Here is a 12,308-nt window from a genome sequence, read left to right on the forward strand (position 1 = left end):
ATCTATCTATCTATCTATCTATCTATCTATCTATCTATCTATCTATCTATCTATCTATCTATCTATCTATCTATCTATCTATCTATGCTGGTGGCTAAGCAAGGCAGTTAACCAGGAGTTAGGAGTTTTCCATAATGGTGAGAACAACAGATTTCTATTGTGATTACATCAATGCTTACTCAGTCTCTTTAAAACCTTTAAATTCTCAGCTGTCTGAAATCTGCACGCATACGTACACAAAGAGCCCTCAACTGATTCAGTCCATTCTCGTGGTGGCCTTGCTGGTGGATAAAGCGTATGAGCATGGAAGTGATTGATGTGAAATATGCCCTCCTCATTGACTGGGTGAACTCCATTTTCTGCTCCTAATACAGAAATCACTCCAGGTCTGTGGCATAATGATTTACGATGAATCTGTGTCAATGTTGAACTCACAAACCCCACCTAATCCATCTTGCAGAGACCCTCCTCGCTGCGGAGAAATGCTGCATTCTCCATTTATAAGTGTTGAATCTATTACCCCACTGATTGGTAATAACTTTCGGCCTTTGCGCCCCTTAGACAGTAATTACTCGGATACTGATGCTCTTTGAGACCCGGCACCAAAGGTAAAACTCAGCATCAGCAGGGCTTAGCTGACCCAACTTGCTTTCAAAGTTATCACTTTCAAAGTTACAAGTATATTTAAGGAATAGTTCACCAGAAAATGAAAATTAAATATCATTGCGTTGTGTGAGAAACAGATGAAAATTAAATAATTATTCCCTAACATTCTTCCCCAAATCAAAGTGATATGGAGCATGTTGCTGACATGAGTGTGAGTAAATAATGACAGAAATTTATTTTTAGGGTCAATTATTGCTTTAATAAGTAGGAAAAAACTCTAGTGCCAAATTTTCACAGCAAAAGTGGCACAGAATTGCTTCTAAAGTGGCATCTTAGTGTCTCCACAAAGAGAAGAGGTGGCATAAATGCATTTACACAACAATTACAGCTTTGTACTTGATACTAGGGTCTAAGATGGGTCAGAGCATCTCTAGGCTTTTAGCATAACGCAGCCTTAACTTGGCTGTGTAAAGATGCCTTTCCTAAAAGCCAAAATCATTCATTCCCGTTTTAAAATTTCATTGTGTTTCCGTGCACATGGGACAGCAGTTCTATGATTTCCTGTGTATTCCGCAGTGACATCGCCGACAAACATTTATCTTGTGTTAAATCATGCGCTTCTGAGCCCGAATAAGGAACTGAAGTCACAGAGAGTGCGTGAAGCCGTCATGTCGTGTCACCGTTGTGTCAGCAAAGCATCTGTCAGAGTCACATTTCAGAGGAAAGGGGAAACGTCTCTATTGACTTCATCTGTTTGTGTGGCAGCATGCCTGATTGCTGAAACGCTGCCAAATCACCCTGGGTAATCCCACTCGACGGAGTCCCTCCGAACGCTGGGGTTCACAGTGCATGCATGCAGGAAAACCGTCTGTCACCACAACAACATCGCTGACAAAAAGCCACCTACCGTGATTTAGTAAATATTTGAGCTAAAGCGGCAAGAGTGGATGCATACATGGCAACACAGGACCAATCGGCGAAGAAAAAACAAACCAGAATTGAAAACGTGAGCATTTTTTTGGAAGCTACACTGACCCAATAGCCATTTAAAATTGTTCTTTGAGCGACTCTCGCACTGCGAGAGTAATTAGCATATGAATAACAGAAAACGCAAAGATCCTACGAGTACAAGAGGTGGTATGCACACGCTCAGAGATCCGTCTACTGAAGTATCTGCAGTGTTTTGTGCAAGCTTGATGTAAGGAACCCACTTTGAAGTTGGCGATTTCCTCAACTTCTAGATTGGCTTTCCTGAGAAAACTGTGCCACTCAATTATACCTGTTATTCATCAAGGAGAACAAATTGCTCCAAGCAGGCAGGCAGGCAGGGAGGGTTACCTGTAGCTAACAAAAAGGCGCAGGAGGCCCCTTGTGGAGCGCCACGACTCAGCTCTCTGTGTTCTTACCATTTGGTTTTTGTTATGGAATTAAAATTTCACACCAAATGGGTAGAAGGAAATGTGGTGGAATAGGAAACCTGTAATTAGCACTAATGAGCTTATTCTTGGGCTCTGTGATTGGAATAAAAATGCGAGACTTACCGATTTTTTTCCCATCTCGACTTTAATGGCCAGCAAAAGAAAGGTGTCACTTTGAACCAAGGCGCAGGCACAATGCACATCAGTAACTGATCAAATCTTCAAAGAAACCTCGCAGAAGTCTCAGCTGAATGAAAAGAAGTTAATAAGTCCCGCTTTGAAGCCAACAGAAAGCCCCCCTACTTCTCAAGCGGACCGTGAAAACTGGACGAACCCTGACGACCTGGATGATTAATGGTGTTAGGGTTATTTTTGACCATTTTATTCATATTCGTACTCTTTAGGTCACTCTCTGATCAACACACTAATGGCGCTTGTCGTCCATTTTATCAGTAGGGAAATGTTGTTTCAGTCTTGCTAGGTCAAGGGACATTATCAGGGCAGTGCTGAGGTGGCACGGATAAATAAACTCATTAAAACAACAGGCCTCGTGATTAATGATGTGTAATTGCTTTGATAGAAACGAAAACAAACATCATTTATAGCATGGCGAGAGAGAGAGAGTCAGAGGCCGAGAACAATGGAGCGGCTTGTATACGCTAATGCACATCTGGAAGGAACTGTTCAACCACTAAAATATGCAGGTATAATCAGTAGCAAATGTCTGCACCGGCATGTTTTAAGTTCATAAATATGTATCTCTCAAATAAAAGGAATTTTGTTTGCTCTAGGCCTGCGAGTTGTTAGGTACTGTAACTAATAACATACTTTAAAGTAAAAGGCCATCGCCCAGTGTCTGCCGCGAAGTGCAGACAGCAGGCTGGAGCGTGTAGTTGCGCAGACTTACACGTGAACATCTGCAAAATCACTTGTGATCAAAGTACTGAGCCATATGCAGCCAATCTGACCTGGTTGACATTTCACTAACAACCTAAAATATGTCAAATTATCCAGTCTGTCGCAATACCCCAGATTTGCTTTTAAGGACGTGGGTGTTCATGTATATTGAAAGAGAGATCTTGGAAAAGAACATAGAGTGGAGAAGACTATTTCCGAAAAGTCAACAAGAAATCAAAAACCATACTATTAACTTTCTTAATGCACATTTCTAGTCTTACTTTTCCAGATTTATCACAACACATTATCCCATTTAACATTTAGCAGACACTTTTTTCCAAAGCATGCTTTTTTTGCATGGAAGTCATTCATTTTAGCAAGTTCATGCAGAATCAAACCCATGACCTTGGTCTTAGTAGTATAATGTGCTATTGGACCCCTACTTCAAGAAGAAGAAGAAAAAAAAACATCTCACATATGACTTTTAAAAACACATCTCTAGACCATCCTTTGTTTCTTTTTCCCACTTTTTTGCATTCAGCTTTTACTTTGGTTTACTCTACCAACAAAAAATTATTCCAAACAAAGCCACAAGCAGTTACATCTTGCAGCTCACAGTATGTGGTGTTTCATTTATGAATTAATCGTGTTTCTGAATGAACTGATTGAGTAACTAATTCAATGACTCCCTCCTAAAAAGTCACTTGTTCCCATTGATTGATTTAAATGAGTCATACATAAAGACAGCCACTTGTCGCCACTTACTTGCATAACAATGTAACCTGCAGAAAGCATAATCAGGTTCAAGAACCGGAAATAACTTATGTAATTATTAATATTCATATAGTTCCACTGATGTGCAATCTGACAAATTTGACCCAAATATGAATCATTTCTGTTGATGTAATTGCTTAGAGTATGTTTCTGGCCTCATTTAGTAGAATGTCTTACATTTCCATGTATACATTTAGTTCAGTTTGTGGATTCCCTGGGAATCAAACCTATGACCTTACCATTGCTAGTGCAATACGTTACTATTTGAGCTATAGAAATGGTAACACAAATGCCTCAAATGTGTTCTGATTCACCCTAATATATCTGTACATTATTATCATAATCTATGAGGAACTTGTTTATTGATGTGATAATATTGTCATTCTAATCTCAGTTGTTTATTGTGACTCACAGATGTGGACTTAACATAAACATTAGTAGGTAACAAGGGTCGCGCTCAGGCAGGGGGTGGGCGGAATTTTTTCCAGGAATACGTGACGTCCCATATTCACACTGTCCTGCAGTAAGCCACCTCACACTGAGCATACATACCCCTGAGTCCTGTTAACCCACCCCTGGGTACCCGTGGATCAGTCGGGACACAACACACACACATTCCAGCAAGAAGCCTCCATGCATTATTGAAATACGGGAGAGAACACTAGCATTTCCACCCACTCTGATTAATTTAATGCTCTCTCTAAGTCCAAGATTAGGCTCTGGCATAGGTCGTAATTAAATATTGAAAATACGAAAGTGCAGGAATATTCAGTTCTTTTTAAAGAAATCAGAGTTTTAATTTACCTCATGCGGTGGCGGCCTCGGTCACCTGCAGAGAGAGAATCCACACCGCATCACCAGATGCATGAAGCCCGGCTTGGCAAGGCCGTGCCTTTAAATTGAGCCCCCCGTTCCAATTTATAGAACGGGAGTCAAATATTTATCTAGTTGATGAGGCAAACGCAGCGTGCTGCACTGACAATAATTAAAATCCGGCCCAGACAAAGGTGAACACCTGATCATTTCTAATAGTTTGTATTCGCGTGGTCAGGCCTGGCGCAGTTGATTTTGGTAGCTGCCTACTAGAAGTGTGAAGAAGTCTGAAGTGTATTTACACTACGGTAAACACAGCATGTTGGGCTCAACATATGTCAGAGTGAATGTGGCCGTGTGGTTTGCTGTTATTAAACTGTTTAAATCACATCGTACAGGCTATTTAACAAACTCAAGTCACCCACTTAAGAGCAGAGCTTTGGAGCGACTCTCTGTAAGAGGAGGATGGGTCTGTCATCTTATTGCTCTTTTAATTTCCTGTTCACCTCTTCAGAATGTGAAGAACATCTTTGACTTCAGTACAGCTGGCGGCCTAGACTGGTGTACTGCTGTACAGTACGTGTGCCCAGAGAAAACCTAGATTTTATAGTAAATTCATAATCTATCTATCACATTTGTATATATACATAAGGATAAAATATTAAGATATTAATAAAATGTTTAAAGATCCCAAAAGTAGGCATGATGCTCTTTAATTTAATCTATTCTTTAGTTGTTGTTTTTTTCTTTTTTTGGTGTATACGTCTTCATTAATGTGAGATGTCATCTAATAATTCTTTGTTCTGGATGGATAAGTGAGAGCGTTTCTCTTCAAATAAACATTTGAAACCTCAGGCTGTATGTGTCTTAAATACATTTCTGAACTTTTTGGCGGTGTACAGTTAAACATGTCCTTCTAAATGTCATGTCTAAGCCAGGGACTAGCCGCATCATGGCATGGCACGAGAGATGCGTGTTAAAACGAGGATTCCACAAATCACAGATCAAAGTTGTCTAATTATGTAAATCATGAATTCTCCAAATGTCAGCATTAGGAAAGAGGATTAGGATTTGCCATGGTAAATGATAAATTACCTATCAAGCAGACGAATCAACAAAAATGCAGTTAATGTAACACATATTTGGCCTCCACAGTTTGAGAGAGGTGGGCATATGATATCAAATAAACAGTGAAATGCATTTAATTATAGTTTAATGGTGAAAAAGCAAATACTGCCAGTCAATTTAAAGTGGTTCTTCTGTTAGCCTTTGAGAAACCTGTTATATTTTATCTAAGACCACAAAGGGTTCCCAGGAATAGATGCTGTACTACACATGACAAAACAGCTGTTGAGATGTTATCGGATTGTGTGTGTGTGCGCTATCTGGCATTTATCGGCCGGTCATGGTGACAGAGGAATGTAAATTTGGCAAAGCACACTCCACAGATGGCAACGGCAGCCAAGAATCTGACCCATTTTCCCAGTTTCTCTAAAAGACAGGCCACCCTGCTGCAGACACGGGGCGCTGGGCTTATGAGACCAGCATGTTCATTGATTTCTTGTATTGATGTTCAGCCAACAACAAATAAAAGACAAACTAATAACACAATCATGACTGCTAACCCATGACACTAAGGGTCTGTCAAATTTATGAGGGCATATGAAATAACCCTTTTAGAATGTGTGTGCGTTTCAGAGTCAACTCATCGGGTTTATGAAATACGTTAAGAAGGAAGCTGATGTCACTGATGTCTTCTACAGATACTGATGTTTTGAAACATACTTAAAAGTTACTTAAGGAGGCAATATGTATTTATATATAATCAATATCATTTATTCGATTTGTTGTTGAGAAACACTTGTGGGTTTTGGATGAATGAATAATTAGGGTTAGAGTACTAAACTTGAACAGGTAAGATTATACTAAATACAACAACTAATTTACGTTAACGACTCAAAAACATAAGACTCATTTCAGTTAATAATTTTTGTGATTCAATTCACTTACATGTACATGTACTGTCTTAACAAAACGATTCGGAATCAATCAAACTTTCCAATGCTACTTACTGTATGAGAGCGAAAGGATTCTTTAGGACAAAGTTGATTCACTTGACTGAAATGAATGTGAAATATGAGAACGAACTGATCTGGATTGAATCAGACTTTCGAATAACGCAACAGGAGACTGTTTTCGGACGAGCCAATTCTCTAGAATGAATCAGACACTACACATGGACAGAATCATTTAGGACAAACCAATTCATTATAATGAATCTATAAGGGGCAATATATGATTTTCCAGCATTACCAACATTTGAAATAGAGAGCTTTAGAATGAATAAGTTAGGATGAGTCATTTAGGACGAATCGATTCACTAAAATGAATTGGACGCGAAACATGAGAGAGGGGCCGTTTAATTTATTTTTAACCATTTATTTTTCAATACAAAATATGAGAGGGAAGATCATGTATCACGAATCGATTCACTAGAATGAATCAGACTTTCCATCGCTACATAAACAGAGAAAGAAAGATTGAGAGAGAGGACCATTTGGGTGAGTGTGTTAGATTATTCCTTTCTCTCAGACATTAAAAACACTGATAACACTTTATATTTTAAGGTCTCTTAACTAGTTGCTTATTAGCGTGCACATTACTAGAATATTAGCCATTTATTAGTGGTAATTAAGCACATATTAATGCCTTATTCTACATGACCTTATTCTACATCCCAATACCTAAACTTAACAACTACCTTACTAACTATTAATAAACAGCAAATTAGGAATTTATTGAGGGAAAAGTTGTAGTTAATAGTGAAAGTGTTCCCTATTCTAAAGTGTTACCAACACACTTATTGTTATGAATGAATGAATGAATGAATAAATAGTAAATGAGTTACAAAAGGCAGCACTTAAAAATACTTTTTGTAAATAAAATCATTTTTGTTTAGTCAAAATCAGTATCATAACCGGCTTTATTTACTACATGATGACACCATATAAAATCCCACCCATCGGTCCATATATAAAGAACATATGGTCCGACAGCTCTACATAAGCCTGTACTTTAGTGTTAATAAGAAATTCAGGCCTGTGTGATTGCACTTGGTCTGTCTGTTCTAACATTCCTGAAATCCACTGTAGCATCATGAATAAAAAAATCATCCCCTCTTGCCTGCAGGTCTGTGGTGTTACTCACCTCCACGCAAAACACACCGGAATAAACTTGAGACAGAACAAAACATTCGATATTACACTCCATTTGCATATCATTAGCAGAGCAGGGACCACCACCCCCTATGGGTTACTGGCTTATAAATATATTTAAATATATAAATATCATGAATACATTAATTGATATTGCCCTCACATCCTCAAAAATGCATTGCTGCCATTGTATAGCTATTTCTCCTGGGAATGAAATGACATATTTGCAGAATCTCAGTCAGACATGTACACATTTACACACACAAAAAGCACTGAACGAGAAGTTGTTGGGGTGTTTTTTTATACTTTTATCATCCTCATGCTGGAATCTGACTTAAACCACTCTTCTCCTTGTTCTGTTTTTGCGGTTCACAGGACAGAGCGATTACATCAGCGTCTTCAAGCCTGAAGACGTGAGCATGGCTCGGGGCGAACACCTGGCTGTGGTTACTGCGGTGGTTGAAGGGCAAAGCGTGTATGTGTGTGTAGCAGAGAGATACACAGCCACTCTGATCTGCTCCCTCAGAGAAGCCCTCAGAAACTCTTATCACATGCGATTAATATTACAACCCTTCAGTTATGAGACAAGAGGCCACCCAAGTTTCCCATAAGGCCTCTAGTTTAGCGCTGCTGGCCTGTGTCTCGCTGTTTTGAAGAGTGAGAGTGAAACGTGTCACCCTTCCTGTTTCAGACTCAACCGCTTACTGCGTAATATCCTGGAGATTTAATGTCTAGTCAACAAACAATGACCTTTTTTAGCTATTTTGTTCATGACAGTACATGATTCAAGTCACATAATGACTTGCTCCTCCCCTGATACAACTTTCATTCTCAACTGACATCACTTTTTCATCCAGCAATCCATCTAATAAAATAAACTTTTCACAATCCAGTCAGTTTCCGGTGAATAAAATCAGGGCTTGTTTGATTTTTTTTTTGTTTGTTCGTTTTTTTGTTGTTTTTTTTTGGTCACAAAAGAACTACAATTAGAAGAAAACAGACAAATAGATTACACACAAAAAATTGCACAGAAATGCAAATATCAGCACCTGAAATTTTTCCTATCTGTATCTACAGTCAATATAATCTTTAATTAAAAAAATTTGACATTCGTGCCGTGAAACAACTTTATTTCTTGCATGCCTTGTGACTGATTATAATGCACCAAGTTGAAGCAATTGTATTTATTTAATTACAGCAATTGTAATTATATAATTAATTACATCATTTCTCATATTATTTTGTTTTTCACCAAAGAAAAAAAAAAGAAAATCTACCTTAAAATCTGTAATATATTGCACAAGTCTTACTTTTCTGGTGCTTTTTTGACATTTTTGGAGGTTGAATGGCCCCGGTCACTAAATGCTTTCAATGTATGCAAAGGAGCATTCTCACAATTCCACTGAAGAAAGTCATAGAGAAGTAAATGATGAGTTTTCATTTTTAAGTGAACGTCTCCTTTACGGACAGCTTATTAAGAACACTTTCTTGTAAGTGACAAGTCTGTTGACTCCTGCGTGACCTCGCTATCTCAGCTTGTCATGTGACCATGATTCATCCAATCCTTTGCTGACTTTCATCATTACTTGTTGCTAGCACATTGCTGCCGTGCTCCACTTAGCCAATTAACAGTAAAATAAAGCCAAACAGATTTGAGCTGATAAATCTTTAATGGTACCAGGGATTTTACACAAATGCACACTTGACAGTGCTAATTTAAAATAAATACTGAGCTTGATTAAAAATTCCCCCGGCTGATGGAAGATAAATGTTTAAATAATTTATCAGATTTAATTGACATGACTGTGATGTTGTAAACAGAAATGTTTTGATGTTCTTAATGTATTTTGACACCGTGGCATTCTTGGGCCCCATCCAAGAGAGAAAGGCAGCAAAAAAAGGGAGACGACCGCAAAAGTGATAAAGGGACATGTGTATATATGCATGCAAATGTGTGTAGCTGTCTGATTCATACGCTAGCTATGCACTGTGTAAATGAACTTTTGCTCATCTGTATTTACACATTACAGAGTTTGAGTGTAAGCTGTACTGCCATTGGGCATTTTATAATGAGTAATTATGAGAAAAAAGATGAAAGGATAGGGAGAAAAGGAACAAGGGAAGGAGGGTAAATCAGATGAAATGAGACGAGAAGAGCATTGCAGTCCTGAAGCTCAAACAATAAAGCATGGTGCTAGCAACTTCAAGGTTATTGGTTCGATTCCCAGGGAATGTGTGAATAAAATGTACACTTTAAATGCAATACAGGTTGCTTTGGAGAAAAGTGGCTTTTAAATGCATAAATGTAAAAAGAATAGTGAGATGAGATTAGAGGAGAAACAGACTGGCATAAAGGAAATATTTTTAAATACAAATAGCAACCCGAGTTTTTGGGTTTGATTCCCAGGGAATGTGTGAACTGATATAATTTATACTTTAAATGCAGAATAAATTGCATTGGATAAAAGCACCTGCTTAATTCATACAGTAAATAAAATAATAGTGAGGTCAGAATGAGAGGAGAAACAGATAAGCATAAAGGAATTCTCTTTAAATACAACCACAAGGTTATGGGTTTGATTCCCAAAGAATGCACGAATTAATAAATTGTATATAGTAAATCATCAATGCATCAATGTCTGCTAAATGCATGAATGTAAAAAATTGTGAGGCAGGAATAAGAAGAGAAACAGATGTGCATAAAGGAATTATTTTTAAATACAACTACCAAACCCCAAGATTATGGGTTTGATTCCCAAAGAATGCATGAATTGATAAATTGCATACAATAAATCAATGTAAGGATGCTTTGGATAAAGGTGCCTGCTAAATGCATGAATTTAAAAAAAAAAATAGTGAGACAGGAATGAGAGGAGAAACAGATGAGCAAAAAGGAATTCAGCCTCACCCTGGAAAACTGACACTAAACAAACATGTAAATACAGCAAGACATTCATTGTCAACATGAGCACATCTACTCGCCGTCATTCAGCAGGGCAGGCCGCGGGGGAGGATGTGACATGAAACTTCCTGAGATGCTGATCTCAAACCCACGAGTGGCATGTCAACCAGCTCCCATCCCAGATAAGACTCATCGGAATGCCGGTAGAACGGTTTCAGAATGTCCGCCAAGCAAACATCTCATCTATAAACAAACACTCTCACTCACCACCCTAAATGAATACATCAAAATTTGATGGAGCGGCCATGTTGCAGATCCACGACCCACAGCGAGACACGCCATGATACAATGTATACCAGCATACATGAATAGCAAACAAGAGGTTGCGATTGCCAGACGCTGTTGACTGAATTTTTAAAGATGTTTTTGGGATTTGACACAGGCACGACAGGGAAACACAAAAGCATACATGCTAACCCATGCATTCTGACCCAGTAAACAGAGAAGATTTGAGAGGTGGAGTACACAATCTCATTTTCAAAGCCGTACAAATCACATCAAGTTTACTGAAAACACAGCGTTTTTCGTTCTCGTAACACACGGCAACTGCACGAAAGAGCATCTGCTTTATGCTGACATTTCAACGCAAGATAGTTTATTGTGCCCCGTCGCCCCGCACATCAAAGGCAGACGTCGCCTTTAAATGAAGTCGCCCAAGTGGCGGAGCTTTTTATTAACTTCCAATCAATAAACATGCAGTCGGGGCGAGAGGTAATCAGGAAACACTGCCAAATAAGCTGACAATGAATCAAAGCCGCTGCTCGGAGGCAACAGCAAAATCCTAACAAGCAGTTTATTACCGGTAGCTGTTACTGACATTAGTCAAAACCAAGAAAGATAAAATAGAATAAGGAATGTGATGCTGGGAAAGTGCCCACGGGCTGCGTGTTCCTCGCATGCTTTTGATAACTGCACGCCTCCTCTTTGATATGATAACAAATATAAATTGTTTAAAAACATCAAATGCGTGGGAAGTCAGGGCCCACACTTCTATGGAACAGATGCAGTGGCGGACGAAAAACTAAAGGTGCTGAAAGTTAGTCTATATGGGGCGATTAGCTGCTTTTCTGCAAATGTTTCCTTTTGTTTTTAACGGAACCTGAACAACTGGTCTGCAATTGCTTTCTCAAACCAGTCGACATTTGCTAAATGCATAAATGTAAAAGATAGTGAGGTGCATGAATGAGAGGAGAAACAGATGAACATAAAGAAAGCCTCTTTAGTAACCCCAAGGTTATGGGTTTGATTCCCAGGGAATGCGAGAACTAATAAACTCTGAATTTTAAATGCAATCATTTGCTTTGGATAACAGCGCCTACTAAATGCATAAATGTATAAAAGATAAGGAAACAACAGATGAGCATAACGAAATTCTCTTTAAACATAACTAGCAACCAAGGTTATGGGTTCGATTCACAGAGAACACGTGAACTAATAAACAGTGAACTTTAAAAGCAATCATTTGCTTTGAATAAAGTGCCTACTAAATGTAAAAAAAGATGAGAGGAGAAACAGATGAGCATAAAGGAATTCTCTTCAAACACAACTAGCAACCAAGAATGTGGGTTCGATTCCCAAGGAATGCGTGAACTAATAAACTGTAAACTTTAAACGCAGTAATTT

This window comes from Onychostoma macrolepis, chromosome 04, assembly GCF_012432095.1.
Source record: "Onychostoma macrolepis isolate SWU-2019 chromosome 04, ASM1243209v1, whole genome shotgun sequence".
Classification (NCBI taxonomy): domain Eukaryota; kingdom Metazoa; phylum Chordata; class Actinopteri; order Cypriniformes; family Cyprinidae; genus Onychostoma; species Onychostoma macrolepis.